Genomic DNA, 26,836 nt, shown 5'->3' with positions numbered 1-26,836 from the left:
AAACACACTATACCTTTTCATTCAATTAATTCATCTTTGATTTCTTTCATCAGTGTTTTATAAAAGTTTTGAGTAAACACATCCTGCACATATTTTAGATTTGTACCTAAGAATTTTAAATTTATACCGAAGCACCTCATTTGTCTGGTGATATTGTAAATGATATTGTTTTAAAAATATTGATTTCCAATTATTCATAGCTGGTATATAGAAATACAATTAGTTATATGTAGTAACTTTAAAATTGATTTTCATATGTTAAAAATAGGCAAAGGATTTGATCAGACACTTTTCCAAAGAAGCTATACAGATGGCAAATAATGCATCATTTGTCATTAGAGAAATCCAAATTAAAACCCCAATGCGAAACCTCTACACAACTATTAGAATGGCTAAAATAAAAAACCTGACAAAGATGCAGAGCAATTGGAATTCTTACATATTGTTAGTGAGAACGCAAAATAGCTCAGTCATTCTGAAAAGTAGTTTAGGAGTTTCTGATAATGTTAACATATGCTTTTCATGTGATCCAACAAGCCCACTCCTAGATATTTACCCAAAAGAAATAAAAACTTATGTTCACATGAAAATCTGAATGCTTTTAGCAGCTTTGTGAAAATTTTGCCAAAAATTGGAAAGTACTCAAGTGTCCATCAAATGATGAGTCGGTAAATTATGGTACATCTGTAAAAGAAATACTAATCAGCAAAACAAAACAAACATAAAAACTTTTGCTGCATGCAACCATATGGATGAATATCAGATGCATTATGCCAAGTGGAAAATCCAGATTTAAAAAGTGACATTCCCTTCCCTGGTGGTGCAGTGGTTAAGAATCTGCCTGCCAATGCAGGGAACACAGGTTCAATCCCTGGTCCGGGAAGATCCCACATGACGCGGAGCAACTAAGCCCATGCACCACAACTACTGAGCCTGCGTGCCACAATTACTGAAGCCTGCACGCCTAGAGCCTGTGCTCTGCAACAAGAGAAGCCACCGCAATGAGAAGCCCCTGCTCGCCGCAACTGAAGAAAGCCTGTGCACAGCAATGAAGACCCAATGCAGCCAAAAATAAATAAATAAAAATAGATAAATAAATTTATTAAAAAGTGACATTATGTGTGATTCCACTTTACCTTCTAAACAAGGTAAAAATGTAGGACAGGGAACAGATCAGTGGCTTCCAGGGGTTAAGGGTTAGGGGAGGGTTTGATTATAAAGGAGAAGCACAAAGAAATTTCAGGGGTAATGGAACTATTCTGTAGCTTGGTATATTAAATGTAAAATACTAAATGTTTTAATTAAAAAAAAACTACTCAGACAAAAACATAACTATGTGCTTCTTATAAGGAGATACACCTTAAATATAAGAATATGAAAAACTTGAAAGTAAAAGGATATATATATATATATATCCTCTCTATATATGACCTTCTCTATATATTATCTTCTTTTGGTTAGTCTTTGAAGATAGATAGATAGATAGATAGATAGATAGATAGATAGGTAGATAGACTGATTTTCAAAGACTATCCAAAAGAATCTCATCTAGTTATCTAGCTACAGATACAAAACTTTAAGGCAAGAAGTCTTACTAGTCATCAACGGGGACATTTAAAAATCATAAAAGGCTCAATCTATGAGGAAGATATGACATAGCAATTCTAAATCTGCATGCACCCGATAACATAGCCTCAAAATATAAGCAGATAAGATCAACAAAACTAAAATGGCAAGCAGAGATTTTAACACATTCCTCTCAGATAGAACAAGCAGATAAAAACAGGTAATCCGTAAGGATATCAAGTATTTAAACAACATAATTAACTGACTTGATGTGATTGATGCCATAAATAGAACAATCTATCCAACACTGCAATATACACATTCATTTCAAGAGCACATTGACTGTTTACTAAAATTGATCATATGCTAGGATATAAAGCAAGTCTCAACTAATTTCAAAAAATTACAACCATATAGAGTATATTAAGCTAGAAATCACTAAGAAAGATAATTTACAACCCCAAATGTCTGGAAGTTAAGCAAAGCACTTCTAAATAACGTATGGGTCAAAGAAGAAATCACATTGGAAATCAGAAAATATTTTGAACTGAATGATAGTGAAAACACAATAAATCAAAATGCATTTTCCTCTCATCATTCAAACTTCAAACCCAGGCTTTATATGCATATTTTGATTCTATAGAGGCTAGCAGGTCAATAAAAGCTTGCAAAATGATTGTTTACAGACAACCAATCAGTTTTGTATTTGGCAATAAGGGATTTTTGAGATTTGCCCATGCCATGACTCCTAGGTCTCAAGTTCCTTGTTGAAAGCATGTTACCAAAAAACTTTCTTCCCGAATTATATTCTGCTTATACAAAATGCTGGGTGATGTAAATGTGTGATCTTTTATTTTGTGTATCAGAGGCTTGGGTGTAAGGAAATAACCAGAAGTCTTTCTAAATCTGACAGTGCGGTGGTGTAAAAGTTTCTGCTTTGCTAGCTTCTTGGGAGATGTTGGAGTCTTGCAAAACTCACCTCATAGTGAATTGGATTGAAGAAGTATTTATGGAATGAAAAAGCAGAAAGGCAATAACCTACACATTTGCCATTGACAAAGGAGCAAATGTGGTGAGGTCTCCGTTGATGAAGGAGTCATGATTGTACAAGGCTTTGTTTATGTCCCTGATTTGGGCTTTTTGCCAAAAGCAGAAAGACTGTGGGCCACGTCCACGTTCATCATTCTGCTTCAGCCAAAACACACCTCCAGGAGATTCAGGAAATGCATCATCACCTACTTATACAAAACAGCTATTACACGTGAAAACAAACAAAAAGGCTGCCTGAACCACAACAAAAGCCTTGATTCTGTTCTTCCGCAAATAACAATACCACCTAGCACTGCCTAATGTTTGCTTGCAGGAAAGGGCATTCTCTGGAACTGCTGAAGATGTAAGCAAACTGAAGCATCTTGAGAGAACAAGTGTTTCTCACCTGATCCCTGCTGCAAAGATCCTCGCATCATTCTGCTCTGAGCAGATGCTAAAATTGGTGTGCGTGCGTGTGTGCCTGTGTTCCTGTGTGCAATGAAAGCTGAGATGCCAGTGGGGATCCTCAGGTCATTTTGTTTCCTTGAAAGCCAGTTACACCCCGTCATTACCATATTTTTTGCAAATGATTATGTGAAGCTGTAAGGACACACAAAATATTAGATACAAAAATATATAGGCAAAGGCAACAATCTTAAGTCCACTTCTGAGAGCAACTTCTTCAAGTGGTTCATCTGGGGGGATGGACCATGAGACTGCATCAGCACCAATGACCAGCTCTTGAAGACCAAGGTTTTAAGGGAAGAGGCACCATTGTCTTAGTCATTTACCTTTAGGGCAGAGGAAACAGCTAAGTACTCAGTGATCACATCAGAGGGAGCCAACAATGACCCTGCTCCTCCAAGTGAGCAGTTCTCTAGTATCACAAATGTACCTGTCATGTCACTGCAGGCCGATTTAGAAACTGTGAAGAGAAATTATTGTTCTTGCAGTAGGTCAAAATGTTTAAATGGAATCCTTAATTTTCACAGAATTGTAATAAATTTTGAGCTTATGTAGGTTGACAGCATATAGTAAAAATGCTTGGAAAGACATAGATGTAAGGTGATCACTTCTGTGAGATCAGACCAGAGTGGAAAGTTGGGGGTGAGGGAGAGGTTTTTAATGACTATTCCATTAAAATAAATAAATAAATAAATAAAATCTTATGGAATTTAAAATTCCATAAGAAGCCTTTATTACTTTTACACCTAAAAAGTAAGATAAGCAACAGGAACTCTTGTTCACTGATGGTGGGAATGCAAAGTGGTGCAGCCACTTTGGAAGACAGCTTGGCAGCTTCGTACAAAGCTACACTTACTCTTACCACATGATCCAACAGTCCTGCGCAGTGGTATTTATGCAAAGGAGTTGAAAACTTATGTCCACACAAAAACCTGCACACAGATGTTTAAAGCAGCTTTATCCATAATCATCAAAACTTGGAAGCAACCGAGATGCCCTTGGGTAGGTGGAGGGATAAACAAACAGGGGTCCATCCACAGTATTCCCCAATGGAATATTATTCAGCAACGAAAAGACACAGAGGGGGCTTCCTTGGTGGCACAGTGGTCGAGAGTCCTCCTGCCAATGCAGGGTACACAGATTCGATCCCTGGTCCAGGAAGATCCCACATGCTGCAGAGCAACTAAGCCCGTGCACCACAACTACTGAGCCTGTGCTCTAGAGCCCATGAGCCACAACTACTGAGCCCACATGCCACAACTACTGAAGCCCGTGCGCCTAGAGCCCGTGCTCCACAACAAGAGAAGCTACCACAGTAAGAAGCCCACGCACCGCAAGAGTAGCCCCCACTCGCGGCAACTAGAGAAAGCCTGCGCGCAGCAACGAAGACCCAACACAGCCAAAAATAAATAAATACATAAATTTATTAGGGGAAAAAAAAAAGTAAAGACATGAAGGAAGCATCAGTACACATGGCTAAGTGAAAGAAGGCAACCTGAAAAGGCTACAGACTGTATGATTCCAACTATACGGCACTCTGGAAAAGGCAAAACTATGCAGACAGTAAAAGGATCAGGGGTTGCCGCGGGCTCGGAGGGGAGGAAGGGATGAATCGATGGAGCACAGAGGAAGTTTAGGTCGATGAAACTATGATACCAGCAGGGTGGATACATGTCACTAAACACCGTCAAAATCCATAGAATGTACAAAACAAAGAGTGAATCCCCATGTAAACTATGGGCGTTAGTTAATAGTAATGTATATTAGCTCATCGATTGTAACACGTGTACTCCACGAATGCAAGATGTTAATAATAGAGGGAACTGTGGGATGAGTCGGAAAGTGAGGGGGTATATAGGAACTCTGTACTCTCCAATCTATTTTTATGTAACACTAAAATGGCTCTAAGAGATAAAATCTATTAAATTTTTAAAAGGGTCCCTACTTGTAAAATAAGGCATGGGCAACCATATATATATATATAGTCAGTCTACTTTGACTTGTTGCTGAATCTCTCATTGCTCTAGGATAAATAGCGATTTTATTTGTTGAAGGCTGAAAAGATTTCAGGGAATCCGCAGAGAGGCAGAAGAAGCCCTGAGGAGCTCTCAAGGCAGATGACCCCTTACAATGGGAATGTTGGTCTCTCAAGGGGCCTCTGGTTGCCAGGTACACAGCCCTGCTTGGGGATGCTAAGTAAGTATGGGGTTTATTCCCAGAGAAGAAGCTTCAGTGAAGCCCAGGGAGGGCAGACTCACCAGGGGACTGGCTGAGCCTTTACACAGATCAACTCCTTTCTTCCTTCGCAAGTCCTGGAGGGATGCCCCCTTGTCACCCTGCTCTGCACCATATGAGAGGTTCCCTGGCTGGCAGGCTCTGAGCCTGGAAGCAGAGCAGCCCAGATTCAAGGCCCGGTAGGTGTCGACTTGACTGTGCCTTGACTGTCCCTCTGTGGACCCAGAGTCCAGAGCAGAGGCTGCTTCACCAGACGGGTGTCTCAGGGCCTTGGCAGCTTCACGCGGCCATCTTCCCACCCCCCTCTTCCTCACAGCTCACACGGTCTCCTTTACTTCGCTGTATGTGCCTCCTTGGGCCTCCTTCCCAGCAGACTTGCTGCCCTCTCACCGGCAGCCACCACAGTGGTCCCACTCGGCATCATAAGATGCTGGCCTGGGCCCCGGGTCTACTCCTGTTCAGCTCTCTCCTCTCTCCCTACGAGACAAAGGATGCGGTGAGGCTACTAGTACTGAACTCATCTGCTTCAGGGACTCCAACATACATTTTTAAATTTTTGTGAAAGCAAACTGGCTTTCTCCAAAGCAGCATTTTCACAGGCTCCTCCATAATTTATGACTGTGCTGCAACGCTCTGCTCCTTAATCACCCTGACTTCTGGCTCTAAATCTGTGCCAACTGTAATCCTTCCACTTAAAAACAGGAACCACATGTTTGTTTTATGTTTATTATTCTATATTCCATTTATTATCCTAAAAGCTACACTGAGACCTTTAGTTCTGTAAGATGCCTGAGAGGCCTATGTGCTATTTATTCTTTGGCAAGATGCTGAGAATTTCCGGGGGACTCAGAATCACAATGTTAAAAGGAAATGTCATGGATATTTTCTGCACTTGTAAAGGGCTTTCAGCCTTTTGTTATGGCCTTGAGACTTACATCCGTGGATAAACACACCCCAGGGCATTGACATGATGGCTACTTGAAATTACATGTACAAGATGTTTACTCTTAGACACTAATGAGCATATAGAAACATCTTAAATGCCAAACACACAATACAAAATCACAACTATGCATAGGTTATAAGTAGGTAAAGATGAGTGTGTTGAGATGAAGATCCACAAATAATCGTTACAAGGAAGATAAAAAGGTGATTTTTCTTGAGTGTATTTGTATCTTATGAAACTGAGCATATTTTGATATAAATAGATAAGATTCCTATACAGAAAGAAGACTTTTCCCCTCTCCAGCTCTGGCTTCGATTTTTCAGCAATTCTTGACCGGTGCTACTGCTTTCTCGTAGATTTCTTATGGGGTTAACAGGAAATTAGCTCCCACCCCGCCCCACCCCCCCCACCCCGGGCCCCTGCCACCTTCGGAACACAAGTTTTTTAAGGTTTTAGTCAGTTTTAGTGACTCCTTTGCTATCCTCAAGGATAAGGCAGTGCTACTAGAACTGTCTTTCTGCCAATACATTAGGGTTACTTAATTTTTAATAACATCCTCTCCTTATGCACAGCCGAAAAGCCATAGTAAGCATTCTCACAGAAGCAGATGGTTAAGCTAGAACAGTCGGTTTGTGTACTGTGCCTGTGACACTCTGCTTATCCCACTGCCATGGCTGGTAATCCTCATCAGCCTGTTTCAAACCTTCCTAACCAGTACGGTAGCCCCTGTGGGTTAGTTTCCTATGGCTGCTGCAACAAACTGGGTACCTATGACAGGACTGTATTCTCTTACAGTTCCGGAGGCCAGAACCAAAACCAAGGTGTCTGTGGGGTTGGCTCACCCTGGGGGCTCTGAGGGAGAATCTGCTCCAGGCCTCTCTCCTTACTCCTGGTGGTGGTGGTGTCAGCGATCCTTGGTGTTTCTTGGCTTGTGGACACACTGCTCCAATCTCTGTCGCCAGCTTCCCATGGCCTTCTCGTCTGTGTCTTTTTCTCTGTGTCCAAATCTCCCTCCCCATACAAGGATGCTGGTTACTGGACTAAGACCCACCCCAATCTGGTATAACCTCATCTTAATTTGATCACACCTGCAAAGACTCTATAACCAAATAAGGTCACATTCACTGGTACCGGGGTTAGGAGTTGAGCATATCTTTTTGGAAGACACAACTCAACACTCGGGAAGTCTGACACTACATTTTGCTGTTCTCATTCACTCATCCGACATAATTGAGAATCTACTATGTGCAGAGGCCAATTCTTGACTCTGGGGTAATAAGAGCAAATAAGGCAGGGTCTCTCCCTTCTTAGAACTTCCATTTTAATGGGGAAATTGACCATCATTAGAGAATCAAACAGGAAAGTAGGAAACATGGGCCTGGGGATGCCAGATCTCCTAATTTTTCAGGAGAAACTAGAATTTTGAGATTTTAGGTCAAATTTCCTTTTTTTTTAAGAAAAAAATTAGAAATAAATTTGGTTTTTGAAAACTGTTAACCAAACAAAATGCTTTTGCCGGCCGGAATTTCATCCTTCTGACCGTGCCCATTCCCTCATTTTATTCCCTCAGAATCACCTGGAGAGAGTTAACGTGATCTCCTTGCTCAGGCTGCACCGCAGACCACTGAAATCAGAACCTGGGGAGGGGGAGGGTCCCAGCATCAGGATGTTTTAAAGCTCCTCGAGTGATTCCAGTGTGTGGCCAGCACTAGATTAGAGAAAGTGGGTTCACACTGAGGCACTGGGGGAAGTGGTTCAGGGCAGGAGGGGTGCAAGGAGAGCTTTCTGAAGGAGCAGCTTCTGAGTTTTCCAGGGGAGGGCTTGGAACTGCAGGAAAGTAGCCATGGGATGGTAGATGGGTCCTGAGCACCTGGTATGTGAGAGCTGATTGAGCCGTGCTGCAGTCAAAACACACCCTTGATTTTGAAGGCTTAGTACAGAAGACGGGAAAAGATTTCATTAGTCACTTTTTTACTGGTCACATGTTGAAATGATATATTTGAGATGTACTGGGTATATTGGGATAAACAAAGCATATTTAAAATTTAATTTCATTATTTCCTTTTACTTCTTAAAATGTGGCTATTAGAAAACATTTGAAGTGTAGTAAAATACACAGCTATTAGAAAATTTTATATTACAGGACTCCCATTATATTTCTTAAAGTCTAAAAGCCACAGAGCTAGTATAGAACTATTGACATAGCTTTTCTCCATGGTCCCTGGACAGCAGCATTAGTGTGACCTGGGAAATTGTTAGTGATGCAGATTCCTAGGCCCCATCCCCAGACCCACTGAATCAGGGCCAGCAGTCAGTACTTTAACAAGTCCTCCTGGAAAGTCCGATGCACGCTGAAGATGGGGAATGGGGTCAGGCAGGCTTCCCAACTCTTCCCAGGGGGCAGGGCAGTGTCCCAGGAAGATGAGCTGCTAGAGCAGAGGTTCTAGCATCAGCCCCAGTGGGGTAAGCTTTGATTTCTTTAGGAAAATGAAAGTTTAAAAGGAACAGGACGTAAGTTGTGACAAAGCGAGAGAGAGGCATGGACATACATACACTACCAAACGTAAGGTAGATAGCTAGTGGGAAGCAGCCGCATAGCACAGGGAGATCAGCTCGGTGCTTTGTGACCGCCTGGAGGGGTGGGATAGGGAGGGTGGGAGGGAGGGAGACGCAAGAGGGAGGGGAGATGGGGACATATGTATACGTACAGCTGATTCACTTTGTTGTACAGCAGAAACTAACACACCATCGTAAAGCAATTATACTCCAATAAAGATGTAAAAAAAAAAAAGGAACAGGACGGAGTCTTCAGAAGCCGAGTAAAGTTGTTGGAACTGCTGAAAGTGACCGAAAAGCTAAGAAACGCAACGGACTTGAGGGAGGAAGGGGTTTGGGCAGCACAGTAACAGCTGTTGGAAAACAACACCATCTCAACTTTGTAACCGAATGTGGGAAGACTCCCCAGTAGGCTGTTCTCCCATCCGGGGGCACAGCCGCGACTGAAGGAGATGTCTGATTTCATTCCCTGAACGCACAATGTCTGTGGCCACCCAGAAGCTGACTATGTGCGGGATGGGAACGTGGCCCCCACTCCAGGGAACCCTTCTCCTCCACAACAAGGGCAGGACAGTTTACTGTGTTTAATCCCAAAAAATATTGTCTTGAGTTTTCTCTTCCTGCATTGGCAACCTGGTTATTTCAAGGTTATAGCATGCGTCAAGACAAGGACCCATTATTTACCCAGCCACATCCCTCTGGGTCCAAAGCATAACACACACTTGAGTTTTATCTCTACTTTGGGGCCAGACTTTAGAGTCATGTTTGAATAGCAGAAGAGAGAGGAAACAAATTACCCCTACTGGTTTCTGAAGAGGTTCTACCAAACCCACAAGTTGTTGGACACCAAAGTGAAAGTCGTTTTAACATTTAGCACATTTTGATTATCTGCCAAGAAGAACCACCTAGAAGATGACAGACTTGTGACCAAGATCAAGGGGATTAGCAGCTTCTTCGGTAGCCTCCCCCCATAAAAGGCTGGCTCGAGGTCTTCCAAACTTCTCCCAGCATGGAAGTGGAGAGCCACAGCGATCTGCTCTGAGAGTGGAACAGGACCAGGAGATGGTCCTCCTTAAAAACTGCGCATAATCTATGCTGGCTGCATTAGGAAGTGGAAGGAAAATTCACTGCCTGAGAAAACTCTTTGTTGGGTTTATTTGTCATGAGAAGCAAAATACAGGGTGTTGCCTGGAATGGGGACATCTTGGCCACGTTATTCCGAAGAATAAGATAAATGTGAGTCCCCCATGTTCCAATTAGAAATGTTTTTCACTCTCTCGGATGGCAATGTTCCCTATTGTAGCTTACACTTCCTGGTCCTCTGAGCACTGGCTCCTAAATGCAATTCTTTGGGGAGGCCCCAGAGACAGAAGATTTGAGGTGGGGCATGGGACACCAGGGAAGTGGGACTGGTGGACCTGGGAAAACAGGACCCCATGTGTGTGAGGTGGGGGAGACAGCAGTTAGGAGCTCCTGTGATAGGATGAGGCTGGCTTACTGTGCCGGTATCCTCTGACATCCGGTTTTCAGCTGTTTCCCGTTTTGCGGTATCGTATGCCTTTGTCATGTTCCTCCTACGCCAAACCATTTTGCAATTTTATGTCCAGTAACTCTGCCTGAGCCTTGGTGGGGTGGTGTACTGGGTAAAGAAAAAGAGACCGTGTTCAAGTTTGGGGCAAAATGCAGCAGTGCATGGGCCCCAACGATGACAAAGACATTAAGGGTACTGGACAGAAGCAAGAGGAAAGGTTAGGTGACTGTCAGAAAGTATAAGCCCTCCTTCCCAATTTCTTAGAATCCTCAGAAATATTCTGGAGAGGACTGAATTCACCAGAGAAATGTGTGATGTTGAGCCTTGGGTTATTGAAACTGGATGGTGAAGGACAGGGTGGTTCTAGGGGCTGGAGGATTGCTGTCCAGGTATTCAGGAAACATGTGTGCTGCAGTTAAGAAATATTTCCACCCTAGAAAGCCAAAGCCATAAAAAAGAACCCCCTCCCCACCTTCCCATATTTATTCCCAAAGAGGTAAAGTCTTTGCTAGCCAAAAAATTTGACTTCCTGGATTAAGTAAATTTCTGGAGGGTTCCCCACAGTTAAGGCCTTCCCAGATTTGACTCTTAAGGATATTTTTACCAATGTTTGTTTCCAACATTCCAGATTGCCTGCCTTTCCCCGAGGGCTGGGACTGTCCCTTACTCACCTGTGTGTCTCCAGCACCTAGCACAGTGCCTGGCATATGGTAGGGCTCAGAAGGTATTTTTTCCTGGTGAGTGAATCCTTAGTAACGAAAGTCCTTTGAAGATTCCAAGGGCTGCATTCGAGCGCAGGACGCCGCCTGACTGGCCAGCAGCCCGGGGGCCCATGAACAGGACTATTCCTGAGTAGTGTGGTGGAGCGTCGGGGCCTCATGAATCCATCCACAACTGTCCCATCCTACCACCTGATATGTCTGCAGAACTGAAGCGCCGAGGTGTGACACTGCTTTAATGTTCCCATCAAGAAAATGGGGGTAAAAATGCCTTACCCGGCGGGCTTATGAAGAGGATTAAACTGGACAGAGTAACTGTCCAGGAAATTTTAGTTTCCCCCTCTTCCCTTCCTGTCTTGTCTAACACTTTCCTTCTGGGAACTTCCCTCCTCTTCTCTGCCGGTTTCTGGTGGGACTGTTAACCTGGTTGGCCCCAACCTGGCCAACCAGAGTGTCCCATTGTTCCAGGACCCAGTGATTGGCCCAGGGGTGAGCATGTGACCCAAGCAAGCCAATGGGAATCTTTTGAAAGGGTTGATAGAGATGCTGGGTTTCTCTCCTTCCCTGGGTCCCTGGGCTGCAGGGTGATGGAGCCATGGAGTGGCTCGTGGCCAGCATTGCCCCATGGTGCCTACTGGACATGTGGCAGATTTGAGAGATGGAGAGGCTGGGTGCTGACACATTGTTTCCACTCCTGCATCCAGCTTTGCCTGAAGCCTATGCATCTTTTGATTTCTCCATTCCCTGAGTTCAGTATCCTCCTACTTCCTGTTAATCCAATTTTGTCACTTCTAATCCAGAGGGTCCTGATAATACTTTATCTCTGTCCTTCTTTCCTCTTTTCTTCCTTCCTCTCTCCCCCTTTCTACTCCGTTTCTCCACCCTCCTCCCATGCTTTCCTTTCTCTCAGTACCTAGCCAGGACCTCGGCTTTGTTCTTATCTTCCTGTCCATTCGTCACTTCAATGGTGTCCTCATATAACTGAGACAGTGACTCCTGCACATTTAAAAATAATAATGAAAAGATCCTTTCATGACTCACAGGCACACAGCTCTCTTAGGAGCACGATGGGCAGGGATGTTGACATTTTGGATCAGGGAATGGTTATCCTTCAGCCGCAGTCCAAGCCATACTTCGCATTGCTGGCTTCGACCTCACTCATTTTTGTCTTCATGTAAATAAAACCATTTTGTTTTCACGTATCACGAGAACCAGGCTTTGTTGATCCCCTGTCCAGGTGTGTTCTGAATGCGTCTCTAGCTCCCGCTAGTGGCTGACATGGCTAAGGGCTGAACTGGCTGGGGCTGAGCCTGTCAGGTGAGAAGTCCCACCCTGGAGATGGGGTTGAGGATGATTGAGGCCGACTGTCCCATCTCTGGGTCTGGCACCCCAGGACTCCACTGAACAATCACAGGCAAAGGATGTCATCTGCCTCCTGGGGTCTCTTGAGCAGTGGGTGGTCTTGTCTGCCAGTGGGGAGTTTGTGGCTATCGACAGCGTTGAAATATTGTTCTTAGAGGAGCGGGGATGAATTAGTCCGTTAATTTGCTCGTGGTCTAAAACCCAAGGAGCACCTGTTTGAGCCATAAGGGGCTTTTTTTTTGTGGCTGGAGGGAAGCCCAAGTTGACGGTTTGATTACAACCATCAGCAGGGGTTGTCTGGAAGCTTCATGGAGAGGAGGCAATGAATCACCACCAGGCACAGTGGCTCAGGTCCCCTGTGTAGTTATCCCCATTGCCCTCAGAGCCAATCTCTTTTTCCAGAGGGCGGTGGCTGGAAGTGGGTTAGCACAAGCCGGCTCCTTTGCTCTCCCTGGGCCAGCTAACCAGGGCTAATGATCATAATGACAACAGCTCTGCTTTACAGCACACTTACTGTGTTCCTGCTGCGCTACATCCATTATCTCCGGCCTCCCCAACTTCTGTCGTTCAAATACCACCTTCAAGATCTTTGCTGTTTGTGGAACGCTGGTCCTGTTATTTTCTTCATTAAAAAATACAATAGTTATTTTTTTCCCCTTAAAATAAATGTACTTAAAAAGTAAACATTCCAAATGGAAAAACATCTTCTAAATGGAAAACTAATAACACCTGCCATGAATGGGAGGAAACCATAAAAATACGATGTGAAAAATATAATTAGAGACTTCTGGTTTCTGGCCCAGCGTGTAAGAAGCTGAAAGACGCCACTCCATCCTAAGAACAGGTAAAAAGCTGAACAAACTGAAAAAGCACCGGCTCTTCCTCTATCTGTCAGAGAAGTGAGGTCACAGGGCAAACTGCCGCCCCCCAAACTGGAGATACTGACAGGCAAATCCAAAGAAACACAACTTACCTGAGCAGAAACTTCCGCAGAGGCCAGCACTGGGGTCGGGAAATCTGAACTCTGGTGATTTGCTGAAGCTCAGTGTGAACAAGCCTGGGAGAGAGAAGCTCCAGGAGTACCTGTGTCAGGGCCCCAACACTTGTGTGAATTTTACCTGGAGGAGCTTGGCCATGTTTCCACAGTGAGCATGGGCGGGGCGAGGGGTGGGGATCGTGGACTCACTCTGGCTTCCAGCAGGGGAGGGAAAAAGGAACCATTTTGAAATACACCAGAGCATTCAGTTCTTAATCAGGCCTGCCCCCGGGGAGAAACGAGTTCACCAAAGTCTAACCTCCTGGGGATTTACCAGCCCCTAACTGACCTGGAGGAAGGGAAATGCCCAACTCCCAGCTCACAACAGCCATTCTGTCCCACCTAAGGGGAAGAAAAAAAATCAGAAACACTTGTGAAGTTCACAGCCCAGAGGCACAGGCTCATTAAAAGACTGACACCTGAGTATAGGCTAAAGGACCCTTCCCCTCCCCCAACTCCTCACCATTTTACCAAAGGCCTACTTAGAGCATGTCCTTTTAGCCACCTGGTACATCATATTCACTTATAAATAAAAAAGTTACAAGGCATGCCAGAAGACAAAAAACACAATTTGAAAAGACAGAGAAAGTATCAGAACCAGATTCAGATATGGCAGGGATACTGGAGTTATCAAACCAGGAACTGAAAACAACTATGATTAAGATGCTAAGAGATCTGATGGATAATGTAAACCGCATGTAAGAACAAATGGGCAATGTAAGTGGAGAGAAATTCTAAGAAAGTACCAAAATGAAACGCTAGAGATCAAAAACACTAAGAGAAATGAAGAATGCCTTTGACAGGCTTGCTAGTAGACTGGATATGGCTGAGAAAAGAATCTCTGAGCTTGAAGATCTCTCAACAGAAACCAGCCAAAGTTAAAAGCAAAGAGAACAAAAGATTAAAAAAAAAAAAAAACCAGAACAGTATATCCAAGAACTGTGGGGCTACTACCAGAGGTGTAACACACGCATAATGGGAATTCCAGAAGAAGAAAGAGAGAGAGAAACAGAAGAAATATTTAAAACAACAATGACTGAGAGTTTCCCAAATTAGTTTTAGGTAACAGATTACAGATCCGGGAAACTCAGAGAACATTGAACACAGTGAAATGCCCCTAAAACTACATCTAGGCTTATCATTTTCAAACTACAGAAAAATCAAAAATAAAGAAAAAATCCTGAAAGAAGCCATAGGAAAAAACCACAATACCTATAGAGGAGCAAAGATAAGAATTACATCCAACTTCTCCTGAAAAACTGTGCAAGCACGAGAGTGAAGTGAAAGGTTTAAAGTGTTGAGAGGAACACACCCGCCAATCTACAATTCAGTTCCCTGTGAAATTATCTTTCAAAAGTGAAGAGGAAGTAAAGACTTGCTCAGAAATTGAGGGAATTTGTTGCCAGTATACCTGCCTTGCAAGAAATGTTAAAAGAAATTCTTTAAAGAGAAGGACAATAATGTAGGTCAGAAACTCAGATCTACATAAAGAAAGAAGAGCATCAAAGAAGGCAGAGGTGAAGGTAAAATAAAAACTTTTATTTTGATTATTAATTGATCTAGAAAATAAGTTTATTTAAAAACACAGTAGCAACAATGTATTCAAGTATGTGTATCTCTCTACATAACCTTTTGTGTGCTTATGTATAAGTGAAATGAATGACAGCAATGATACAAGGGACAGGAAGGGAGACTAACACTAGCCCCCAAGTCTGAAGAAGTGGGTGCCAGCTCAGTGCCATGTGGGCTGTCTGCCACCCCACACAGGTAGCAAGAAGCCCCCGGAGAGACGGCCAGAGTTGGTCACATCATTTTCGAGCAAGAAGGGATCTTAGGGAGCCTTTTAGCTCAGCTTCCTGAGCCCTTGGTGAGGGGCGGTTCTGGCACTCCCTTCCTGGTGTGACACCGATAGACCTGCACACCCTCCAGGACCCCAAGCCCCCTGCAGCCTCCAAGCTGCCGTTCATCTAAGCCATTCTCTTCACAGAGGGGCCAACCCCAATTCCAAACAACACCATACAATTGCAGCCTTATTCCCATTATCTAAGAAATGAATATCTTGGTATATCTTTTCCAATAATAGGTTTCATTAAATTAAACCCACAGCACTGACAGTCCCTGGAAATAGCAGGCTGATTCAGTTTGGCAGACCTGTGCTGAATTTCTGTAGAAACCATCACATGGGTTTCTGAGGCTTCTGGTGATCAAGGGCATAGGCTGCCGGGGTTTAAATCCAGGCTCTGCCACCTGTGGCTGTGTGACCATGAGCAAGTCACATCACCTCTCTGGTCTTAGCATTCCCATCTCTATAATATGGTAACAGCAGTTCCTACCTCCCAGGATTGTTGTGAGGATTAAATAAATTCACATTAACGCTCCACAAGGTTAGCTGTAAACATGTACACACAGACTTATAGTGCAGCTCTTGTAGGAAAAGAGACGTGGCCAGGAAACTCATTGCCACCCAACAGGATGCAGGGAAAGTGGTTATTTCTTTAAAGTTGAGAGCAGGAGGAAGCTGCCCTAGACCCTCTCCCCTCTCCTTGCTTTGTTTTGTCTGTCAAGCAGAGGCCTCCTTTCCACTCTATTTCTTAACTGAGTAAACTTCATGATTCTAAACGCAAACACACCCAGGGCAGCACAAACAAGCACTGTTCTCTGCACACACAGCTTCCAGGAGAGCAAGATGAGTGACGGGTTGGCTGCTGAGAGACAGAGATGGAGCCCGAGCAGCTGCTGCTTTTTGCCAAAAGGCCCTGCAGGTTCGACCCATTTGCTCCTTCTTTGTCAGATTGTTCATTCACTCATTCATTCATTCATTCATTGACTCATTCATCCATTTATTCATTCATCTATTCAAATATTTGGTTTCCTGTTTCATGGGCTGGGATTTTGGCCCCTCATTCTCACTAATCTGTTAACTCCTTGATATCTTCAAACGGGTATTTTTAAATTTTTGTCCAGATTTTATTATTTTTAAAATTTTCTATTTCTTTCATTTCTTCTCATATTTATTTTATTTTATTTTTGGCTGCATTGGGTCTTTGTTGCTGTGCACAGGCTTTCTCTAGTTGTGGCGAGTGGGGGCTACTCTTTGTTGCGGTGTGCAGGCTTCTCATTGTGGTGGCTTCTCTTGTTGTGGAGCACGGGCTCTAGGTGCGTGGGCTTCAGGAGTTGTGGCACGTGGGCTCAGTAGTTGCCATGCGAGGGCTCTAGAGCGCAGGCTCAGTAGTTGTGGCGCATGGGGCTTAGCTGCTCCGCAGCATGTGGGATTTTCCCGGACCGGGGCTCAAACCCATTTCCCCTGCATTGGCAGGTGGATTCTTAACCACTGCGCCACCAGGGAAGTGCCAGATTTTGTTATTTTTTAAATGAGAGGATTGGTTCAGAGACCCTAGCCTGCCATTGTTGGAAGGAGAACTTTCCCCAAACTACGTACATGAAAACTTGGAAGCACCTTAAACCAAACAATGGGGGTCCATTATGGTATATCCAGGTAAATGGAATAATACACTGCCACTAAAAGTGTTAAAATATATTATTATTATGCTAAAATACTAAAAATAAAATTTTGAAGAAAAATCAGAGTATAAGTTTTTTATATTATCCCCATTTTTTGCAAAAATAAAATGTCTGTCTGAGCATAGATGGCTAGGAAGAAAGAGATCAAACTATTTATAGTGGTTACTGCTCAACAGCTGGGTTTCTTCTCCATGTGCTTCTATAAATCCTAAATTTTATGCCTAGAGAATATATTACTTCTATAGTCAGAAAAATTAGGAAGAAATATTTACCTTTGCTTCAGACATGCAGAATTGCTGGGTTATATCGTGCCCCTGTGTCCTTGGTCGTTTCAAACCAAGAAGCTTTGTAAACCTGATTTTCTCTGAGTCTGGGGGGAGGTGAGGAGGGCGCTGGCTGTGTCTCCTGGATGTTTTGCTTGCTGTTAAATGTCTTATCCTATCTCTGTCTCATCAGTACCTCTTGGTGAGCACTTATTGACAAGTCATTGCGTGCTAATCACCACACTAAATGGAGCCAGTTATGAAATGTTTGTGCTGGATGGGAGCTGAGATACTGTAACTAGAAGAAGCCTTTGGCATGAGACACACAAGCCCCAGCTGGGCTGCTCTAGATGGCGTGTGTGTGTGTGTGTGTGTGTGTGTGTGTGTGTGTGTGTTCAGGGGGAATTCCACCCGTCCCTGAGGTCCCCCATCCTCTCCCTAGCAGGTGGCTTCTGGGGCAGGCTTGTGGGGCCCAATGTCCTGTAGAACATCCTGTGAACACAGATGCTCTGGGCTTCTCCCTGTGGAGGTGGGGCTCTCACCCCCCCGCCCCCCCCCCCCCTCCCCCTAGGTGAGGCCACCATGTTCTCTTCACAGCACACTGTTCAAAACCCTCCATGCTGCCCCGCCCGTGGCCCTGCCCACCAGGCCCCTCCATGTGGCCCTCGACGCCCCATGCCTTGTCAGTCATTCTGTCCTTCAGATGTACCCTGGCCCTTCCTGGCACAGGGCATCCTATGTCACAACTTCTCCCTCTGCTGGGTCACCCCTTTCCACTTATCTGCTCCCTTCACCTGCCCACCCCTCCACTCTCCTCTGAGATGCCCCACTCGGTGAAGTCACCACGTTCACTCTTCGCAGCATCACGCGAAAGGGGCACCGTGACTCACCCGTGTGGGGAGAGCCCCGGGCATCCTCAGGGCCTCGTCTCAAGCTCCTGGCCTCTCCGTGTCGTGTCCCGTTTTACTAACGGGGGCGGCCCACGGGGGTCTCAGGAGAAGAGTCACTCTAGGAAGGAGCTCAGAAGGCTGGCTGGTGGGTGTGAAATGCAGGCACGTAGCCGTCACCTGAAGCTGGTTACTGTCACAGCGTCAGGGCAGGGCTTGCCCGCCATCTACATCCAGGCCTCCTCACCACTCCTAAAAGCTCTGATTTCTGGTTCAAGGCTTCCTTGCCCTGAAAAGGAAATGCAGCCCTGCAGCCTCTGCAGCCTGGCCCCTTGAACTCGCCCTCGTACTCGCCTTCTCTGCAGACATTGCCTCAGATGCCGACTCACTTCCCTCCTCTCGATTCCGACCCCAACAGAGAGGCTGGTCACTGGCTTTCTCCATCCATTTCTGGGGTGTTGCCCCAGCAGGAAGGAGTGGTTTCCTGTTCACATCCTGTGCTTTGGGCCTTGTGAAATCCTGGTGGACAGCGACGCCCAGCAGGGCTGAGTGTGCCTGACGGCTGCCGCGGTCCAGCTCACCCGTCCTGAGAATGAAACACTGAGAAAGGGTGTCGCCCCAGTGGGTCAGGCCAAACCAGTAGTTATCACAGCCCGGGGCCTGGGGACCACGGGTCCGCTGTGCAGCCATTTGGCTGATGGTAAACTTTTACTCCACAGTGCAGAAGCCATTTAGCACCTTTGAAGAAATTGGAAATGTGTGTTTCATGTGTGGTGGTGCTGAAAATTGAGAATAGTGACAGAATTATTAACAACAGGCTTCCCGGGCTTGGACTCTTAATTGCCTGTGGTCTGTAATGCCGACAAGCGCTGCAGAATCCAAACGTGAAATACTTAGTCTTGGGAGCCTGAGAGAATGGCTCCTAATTCTTTTGTTTATTGGTTGTGAGAACTGCTTTTGGGGTAGAGAGATGTTGCAAAAGCAAGAAAGAGCATAGAGCTCAGAGTCACGGGGCCGGGGTTCCCACCCTGATTCTGCTCTCAGGAAGCAAGGTAAACTGATGCGGGCAAACGCACTCTGTGCAACAGTGCATCTTGCGGGGTTCTGCCATGGCTCTGTAGGCAGCTGGGCTGGGGAGAGGCTAAGCTAAGGTTGAGCAGCGGGCTTTCCTGCGGGACTTCTCAGAGCCTTTAACAGCATTGTAATGACAGGTGATATTTATTAAGCACTTACTCTGAGCCATCACAGTGCTAACAGCTTTGCACCTGGCCTCATTTTTATCCTCATTAACAGGTAGGAGAGGAGAAGCTGGGGCTTAGAGATTACACAGAACTTCCCTCCTGTTCACAGAGCTAGTGAGTGGAAGTGTCTGGTCTTTACCTTGGGTCTTTCTGACCAGAGAGCCTGGGCTCTAACCGTTATACCTCTGTCTCTCTATCCTGTCCAGAGAACCCTGGGGGGAACCTTTAAATCATGTAGTTCAGTGCTCCCATTTTCCAGATCAGAAGATGGAGGCTTCTCTAGGCCTCCGAGAGGATGAACTGCAGGGCTCCTCTCCTCCGTCCTCCACGGTGCCCACATCCCTCTTTCTTTGGTGCTCCCGTGGGGCCCCATGGAGTAGGAGGGGGAGGGCATCTGGGCCATCTGCACAGGTGTTGGTAGAACGTGCCCTCAGGTGCCTTACTGCCTGGCTCCACCCCCTGTGCTGTGCAGCTCTGAGCGGCTTACTTAACTCTCTGTGCCCTAACGCCAGCGTCTGTAATAGTGCCCCTGACTCACAGGCTTGAGGTTGATAACAGAGTTAAGATGTGAAATGGGGAAAAGTCATAGCTGCAGGGCCAGTGACTTTCCCAACCCACCTGTGGCCTAGAACCTGCCCTACTCAAGGGATGGGTCAGCCAGGCGGCTCCTGCCAAGGGAGGAATAAGACTGGCAACGACTTCTTCCTAGAAGGAAACAAAAGCTTGTGTGAGACTGGAAAATAAGGCATGTCAGTGAGTGGCCAGCAGATGGCAGAAGCAAGCCAGGAAAGGGAGCCTCTGCCCCGCCTGCTGGCAGCAGCTGCCTTGGAAAAATCCCGTGGTGTTTGCTTGTTGTATTAAGAGATCTCCAGTGTGAGAGCCATCCTTCATCCTGAGCAGGATTCTAAACAAACAGCATTGGCTTTGTGGCCGGCACCAAGGACCCCTGGGCTCCCGTGTACTCCCAGTGGGCACCGATGCCCACTTGCTCCCAAAAGTCGGCCCCCTGCAGAGAGGACTGGCCGTTCTCTCTGCTCCTTGACCGCAGAGAACATTCCTACTGGTGCACCAAGGCTCAGAGAGATGCTGCCTTTAAACAGGGGGCTCTTGACAGTGCTTCCATGAGGCCCGTCCTGCTCCTGTGGTTGACCATTCACTCACCAACACGGATTTATGGGCCTCAACTGTGTGCCTGGGCCTCTTCCAGGGTCTGGAATGCAGCATGACCAGCACACACCAGCTCCATGACCGCCAGGAAGCTCACATTCCAGTAGCAGGGAAAGAAAATAACTAGCAAGGAGTTAAGGTAAAGTGGGATCCCACAAGGCACAAGAAAGAAAACCGGATTAGTGAAGGTGAAGAGGGTGTCGGGTGGGATTTATTTGAGGCACAACTTTAGGGAGGGTGGCCAGGGAAGGAAGGCTGAGACCTGAGTGGCCAGAAGGAGCCACCGCCCGGGGAGCTGGGGGGCTCCCAGGCAGAGGGGGCAGCTGGCTTGACTCTGGAGGCGGGATGGGCTTGGGTGTTCAGACCAGAGAGGAGGCCAGTGTGGCTAAGCAGCATACACTGCGGGGAGGGGAGGGGAGGACGGGGGTGGCAGGGGCCCAGGCACCTGCAGGGAGGGTCAGGGGTGGGAATTCCACCTGCAGAGAATGTGAAATTGTCCAAATGGTTCAACCTGACCAGTTCTGTGCAGTTCCCTGAGAATCCGGTTCTGACCCTCGCAGACCCTCTCATTCCACCGGCCCCTCCCTCCAGTGGATCAGGCTGCCCAGGCATCTGGAAATATCTTCAAGTCTTCAAGCGGCTCCTCGCTATGTCTTGCTGACATCATTTCCAGCGGTCTCCTGTGGGTGGCTGCCCCCTCTCTCACCTGCACATCTGGCTCTCGCCTCCCCACCAACCCCCCTTTCAGCCCCAGGTCTAGGGAGGCCCGGAGCAGTTTCCTGGGGCCTCTTGGGGGTGCTCAGGCCAGGCGGAGCTGGCGCCAGAGGCCTCCATCCTCCCTTCTCCAGTTTGACACGTTCCTCTCCCGGCGCTTTAAAGCCGAGACGTGGTCTCCACATCTGAGAAAACAGTTAAACTGACAATTCCTCGCAGACTCTGGTTCAAATCCTTATTAGGCTGTTAAGTGACAGGGGATTTCACTTCCTTCCAGGGGCCTTCGTTTCTGCCAGTTCCCAGGCCTCCCCTCAAGGCCTTGCCCATCCTGTCCTCCTGCAGTCGCCTGATGTGGCCAGGGAAGCAGCCGGGGGTCCTGGCAGCCTCTGGGGAAAGTGGGACCCGTGCAGTAGGGCTGAGGGTTGGGAGTCCCAGAATGGGGCCCAGGGGAGGGCGGGGTGGGGACCCAGAAGTGACCAGCAGGTAGTAACTGAGGGGTCCTTGGAGAATGTGTTCTGGTGACACGGCCATGGAACGCCTGCCTCCTGTCTGTGCTCTGGACATGCACAGAGAAGTACCTATAAGCACGCATCCATACATACAGACACACATATATATACTTACACATACACACATAGACCTATGCATAGACATACACATATACACACACATATACACACACACGTGGACACACACGCATAGGCATGTACATATGCATACAGACACACATACATGTACATGTACATATATACCTATGCCTACATGTACACATAGATACACATATACTCCCAGATATGTGTATACCTACATGTACACATACGGATGCATATATAAACAATGTAGATATATACCTACATAAATCACCCAGCCTGGGTCCAAACCCAGTTCACTGAGGTCAGCAGGGCCTTTGGGGAGCTGCCTGCCCGCTCTGGGCTTAGTTCTCATCTGCAGCGGGACAGGGTGACGGTGCATTTTCAATGAGAAGATGCATGTGGCACACGTTCCCAGTGGAGACACGGCCACAGCATCCAAAGGGCAAGGGCTGCGGGTCCCTGTACCCGGGAAGCACAGGTGCACCTGCTGCAGGTGACCAGGCATTGTGACCCTGGCCCGTGCCTTTGGGGCACACTTCGAACACGAGACTTCCTGGGGGCGCACACGGCCTGCTGCACAGAACAGTGGATTTGAGGACAAACCGAAACAAACTTTCCAGCGGAACCCGGGGCTCTGCCTGTCCTGTCTGAAATCAGTGTCCCACTTAAGGAGGCACAGTCCAGCCACCAAAGGCCCTCAAGGTGAGTGAATCCCCAGTGTGAATTGCTCAAGGAACTTTCAAAAGGTCCGGTTAGTATTCCTCTCCACACCTTAACCCCTCTCCTGGCTTTCCCCTCCCCCACGCTCTCTCACCGGTGCCTTTTCCGGGGACTTCCTCTTCCCCAAACTCTCCGGCTGAGGCATCCTCAGGGGTCCTTGTCCTGCTTTCTGCTCCACGTTTTCCTCCTGCCTCGTCCCTCCTCCCGGTGATGTCACACCAGCCTGGGCTGGCGTGGGGATGAGGTGGATGTGGGGAAAACAGCGGAGGGGCCGTTTTCTTGAGCAGGTAAGGGGAAGAGGAAGGCTGGCCCCTCCCCCCGTGGTCAGAGTCGTCCCTGTGACAGTTATTGCTCAAGGAACTTTGGGGAGACGAGACCAAGTACTGAGCACCTCGCCACACACACTTCCATGACCTGAATACTCACCTTAATGACTTGTCAAAATATCCCCCGAATTCATTCACAGAATAAAACTTCCCTGAGATGGATCTGTGAGGATGTGCCGTGGAAAGCACGGCGCGGGTGTGAGGCCGGATGCAGGCCGGGCGCAGGCGGGCGAGCGCTGCCAGTGCACCTGGCTCTCCTCCCATCAGGCCTCACACACAGGCTGTGCAGGCAGGTGTGTGTGTTATACCCCCACCTCCCGGGCTGAGCCCTCCGTGGTGCCCTGCTTGCTCCTGCAGGGCGCTGGGGGTACTCCCAACCGCGCTCTAACTTAGGGAGAGCCTATCTTCAATCTGTGTCTGCATTTGTGGGGTTACGTTTTATACCTGCCCCTTGCAGTGTAGAAAGCAAATAGATTTCGAATCTGATTCTGTTCAGTGCAGTTAAATACTGCATGTAAACATTCCCCTCCATGAGTTCATTCGGTGTGGACTAATTAGAAAGTAGGTGTTTTACATACTTGCATTATGCAAAAATCCTTAGTGTGTTGTTATATAGGTGTTTTGGAGTGTTTTAGTGATACCTGGAAAATTGTTTGGGGTTTTTGGACGGTCTGGGAATGTGCTATTGTTTTTTCCCATTTCACATAATGGGATATGAGCTTCCGATGAAAATTTGCTCTGCAAAGCATTTCCAGGAATTGATAATATATGGATAAGGAGGGTTGCCTGCATTTTACTTGACCTGCACTGCTGGTCGGGGGTCGTTCTCACACGACTGGCCGAAGCCAAACAGACTGAGAGTCAGGGAGGGAACAGGGGTTGACACAATGAATCCCCACCTCTTTTTGTTATTAACAAGAAAATTAATAAGTGCCTCAAAGAACCCTGCTGGGTGAGCAGCTGATGAAAATGCTCTCTTAGGGGCTCCCCTGCGAGCTGTCTGGTGGTGGCTCCCCTGCCACTACAGCAGGGGAGGGGACTTGCAGCCACGCTGCAGCTGGACGCTGGTCCAACTGAGGGCTCTGCCAGGCCGGGATGCAGAGCCCTGCCTCTCATGGTGCCAGGCGTGGGGTGAGCTGAGCCCGTAATTAGTTAGAGCTGCAGCTGATTGATTTTCTCAAGGCTGGCACTCACCTCGGGGCCTGGGAGGCCCGGGGGGGTTCTGTTGTGCCAATGTGCAGCCTGGCTGCCCGTGTGCCAACTGCAGCTGGGATTTCACTGCAGCCTTTCCTGCAGCAAACCAGGGATGGCCTCAGCCCCGCCTGTCACCGTGGCATGGACTGTGTGAGCCCGCTGCACCTGGCGGCCGAAACAGCCCGGATTCTGCCGGAAGATGCTTGTGGCCTGAAAGCTCACTTTGCCGTCACTCTACCCTGAGACGCAGCTTCTGTGCTGGCAGGATTCACGCAAACAGAAGTTGCTCTGCTCTTTCCTCCTCGGGCCTCCACTGCTGCCATCTGCCAGGGAGAGCCACTTGGTGATACTGTTAATTAAAACCATGGTACTCGGGGGCAGGAAACACGCTTAAAACTCTGAAGCCATTTTTCCCTAATAGAAATCTTATTGTGGAGGTGTTTGTGGAGGTCGGGCTGACCAGGAAAACCTGCCAGCCTCAGATGAACTCCAACAGCTTTACCTAATTTACTCACCTGGGGGCCTGGAGGCAGAGCGGGGAGAAGGGTCTGCCATCGGCAATGGATCAGGGCGGCCACCCTCACCTCTCACCCTAGATTCTGTCCTGGGACTGGGAGATGGGAGGAAAGAGCCAGGCTTTCGTGGAGGAATCAGGAACTGCGGAGTGGATGCTTTGGGAATCGCTGACCAGGCATCTGGGAGTGAGCCTGACTGGCCATCTCTGCGCTGAGCTGTCTATAGTCAGACGGCTGTTGTCACCTGGAAATTAATTTTAAAGCGGCGGCTGTGACGGGGGAGTGGCTCTGTGCTGGATCCATCAGTCACCCACACAGAACTCCCCCTTTCCACGTTTCCTGGCCCAAGTCGCTACTTGAATGCTGACGACTCCTTGGAGCTGGCAGCATCCAGCAGACCTAGGTGGCTCCTTGGAGGGAAGCTGGAGTGATTTGAACAGGCCCAGAGGGAAAGGGCAGCAGGAAGCCTCAGGAATGTGCGGGCCCGAGCCTTCTGCAGTGGAGGGAGTCGTACTCCTGCCGCAGAGGGGTTAACTTATTCAGGGTTCTTGGCTAATTTGTGAAATTACCTCTTCTCACGGGGCTGGGAGAGAGCGGTCTTAAATAGGAGCAGTTTAATTCTTGGATCCTGGTCCTAGTCAACGAAAAGCCAAATTTTATCCTCTCTCCTTCACTCGCCCATTTAAAGCCTGAGGCAGTGGGGCTGGGAGGGTGAGGGCCTGGAGTTGCTATGGAAACTCAGGGCCTGGAAGTGGACACAGCGCTTGAGTGCAGGTAGTGGTCCCTGTGCCGGACACGGCCACTCCTCCTCTCCCCCGCCTTCGAGCTCTGCCTGCCTGTGGTCCTGGAGAGATATGGAGACCACAGAGCCCGGCCTGCCCTTCAGGCACCCTGGCTTTCCCAGAGACTCACATAGCCCTCCTATAGGCTCCTTCCAGAATGTTCTCCAAATTCTCTCCCAGTTCAACTCCTTTATCTCCATAGCAAGCAACACCCCATGATTAATGGCCAGACCCAATACTGTCTTTTATTCCTGGTGCCTCGGCCTCTGATAAGCAGGTGGGGGTCTCCTATGCCTAGGGGCTGCATCCCACTGGTTCTGTTGAAGCTCAGAATCCTTCAGTGGCCAGCATTTGTGCAGTACAGATGTCCCTGCAATACAATAAAGGATTGTCTGGCCTTTATCCCTGGTTTCTGAGAGGAAACTTCTAAATCTTTAGAATTTCCTGGGTGATAGCAGTATCTTTGCTATTCATGGGGGCCCCTTGGACCGGACCTGGGTTTATGCTAATGAGATAAATCAGGATGAGGCTGCTAGAAAGATCAATCATGTGGTCAGAGGACTGGGGCTTAGACCTCTGTGATATCACACATTGCGGGAGGGGAGGGGGCTAGAGGGTGAGTTCAGTGGTGCAGCCCGTGATCCAGTCATCCTGCCTACAGAGAAAGCTCTGGACCCCAGGTGCAGGTGAGTTTCCTGGGTGGTGATATACATCCATATGCTAGAAGGGGGACGGGACGAGCCCTGATTCCAAAGGGAGACAGCACAGAAGCTCTGTGTTTGGGGCCCTCCCAGGCCTGGCCCTAAGCACCTCTTCATCTGGCTCCTTGTCACTTGTGTCTTTCGTAGCAATGCTAATCCTAAGTATAACGGTCTCCTGAGTTCTAGGGTCTTCCTGGCAAATTACTGAACCCAGGGAGGTTGTGGGAGCCCAAATCTGTAGCCAGTGGGTCAGAAGTGCAGGTGGCCTGGGGACCCGGGAGCACTGGGCTGGCATCTGAAGGGAGGGGCTCTCATGCGGACCACCCCCTCGCAACCTGTGAGGTCAGAGCTAACTCCGGGCCGTGCACGCCAGGTCGCGCTGCAGTCCCTCAGTACGAGTTCGGGGAAAGGAAAAGGAGGCACCTCTGCACTCTGACACGTCGGCTCGGTGCTTTCCTACGCTGGCTGCTCCTTGAGGTCTCCCGAGGGGCTGTTAGGGACACGAGCTGCCTGGGGCCCTTCCTGAGCGGTCTGCTTTGGTGGGTGTGCAATGGGTGCCTGGAATCTGCATGTTTAACAAGTTTTTGCAGGAAGTTCAGAGGCATAATCGCATTTGAGAGTGACTTTCTCAAGGAGCAGAGCACACGTTCCGGGCAGAGAACATCTGCTTGAAAGGAGAGAACTTGCAGGAGGCCATTTGCCAACATTCAAACCAAAGGGAACAAAGGGACGGCGGAGAAAGAGTTAAGTGCTGGGCGCAGGGCAC

General features: G+C 47.7%; 1 protein-coding gene across 1 annotated transcript in view; it reads right to left on the bottom strand.

The window, feature by feature from the left end:
- The window catches only part of CDH26 (cadherin 26), a 42,259-nt gene extending 23,805 nt beyond the window's left edge, over nt 1–18,454 (bottom strand). Inside the window, 5 exon segments of the mRNA XM_027086630.1 lie at nt 3,002–3,195; nt 7,818–8,171; nt 10,296–13,031; nt 13,383–13,787; nt 18,121–18,454. The gene's annotated coding sequence lies outside the window, so the exon portion shown is untranslated.
- Nucleotides 18,455–26,836: the final 8,382 nt, after the last annotated feature.

This window comes from Aethalodelphis obliquidens, unplaced genomic scaffold (genome assembly GCF_003676395.1).
Source record: "Aethalodelphis obliquidens isolate GAN/ISIS:26980383/991018 unplaced genomic scaffold, ASM367639v1 scaffold57, whole genome shotgun sequence".
Classification (NCBI taxonomy): Eukaryota; Metazoa; Chordata; class Mammalia; order Artiodactyla; family Delphinidae; genus Aethalodelphis; species Aethalodelphis obliquidens.
Note: the sequence above shows the minus strand (reverse complement) of the source record. Positions and strands in the feature narration are given on the sequence as shown.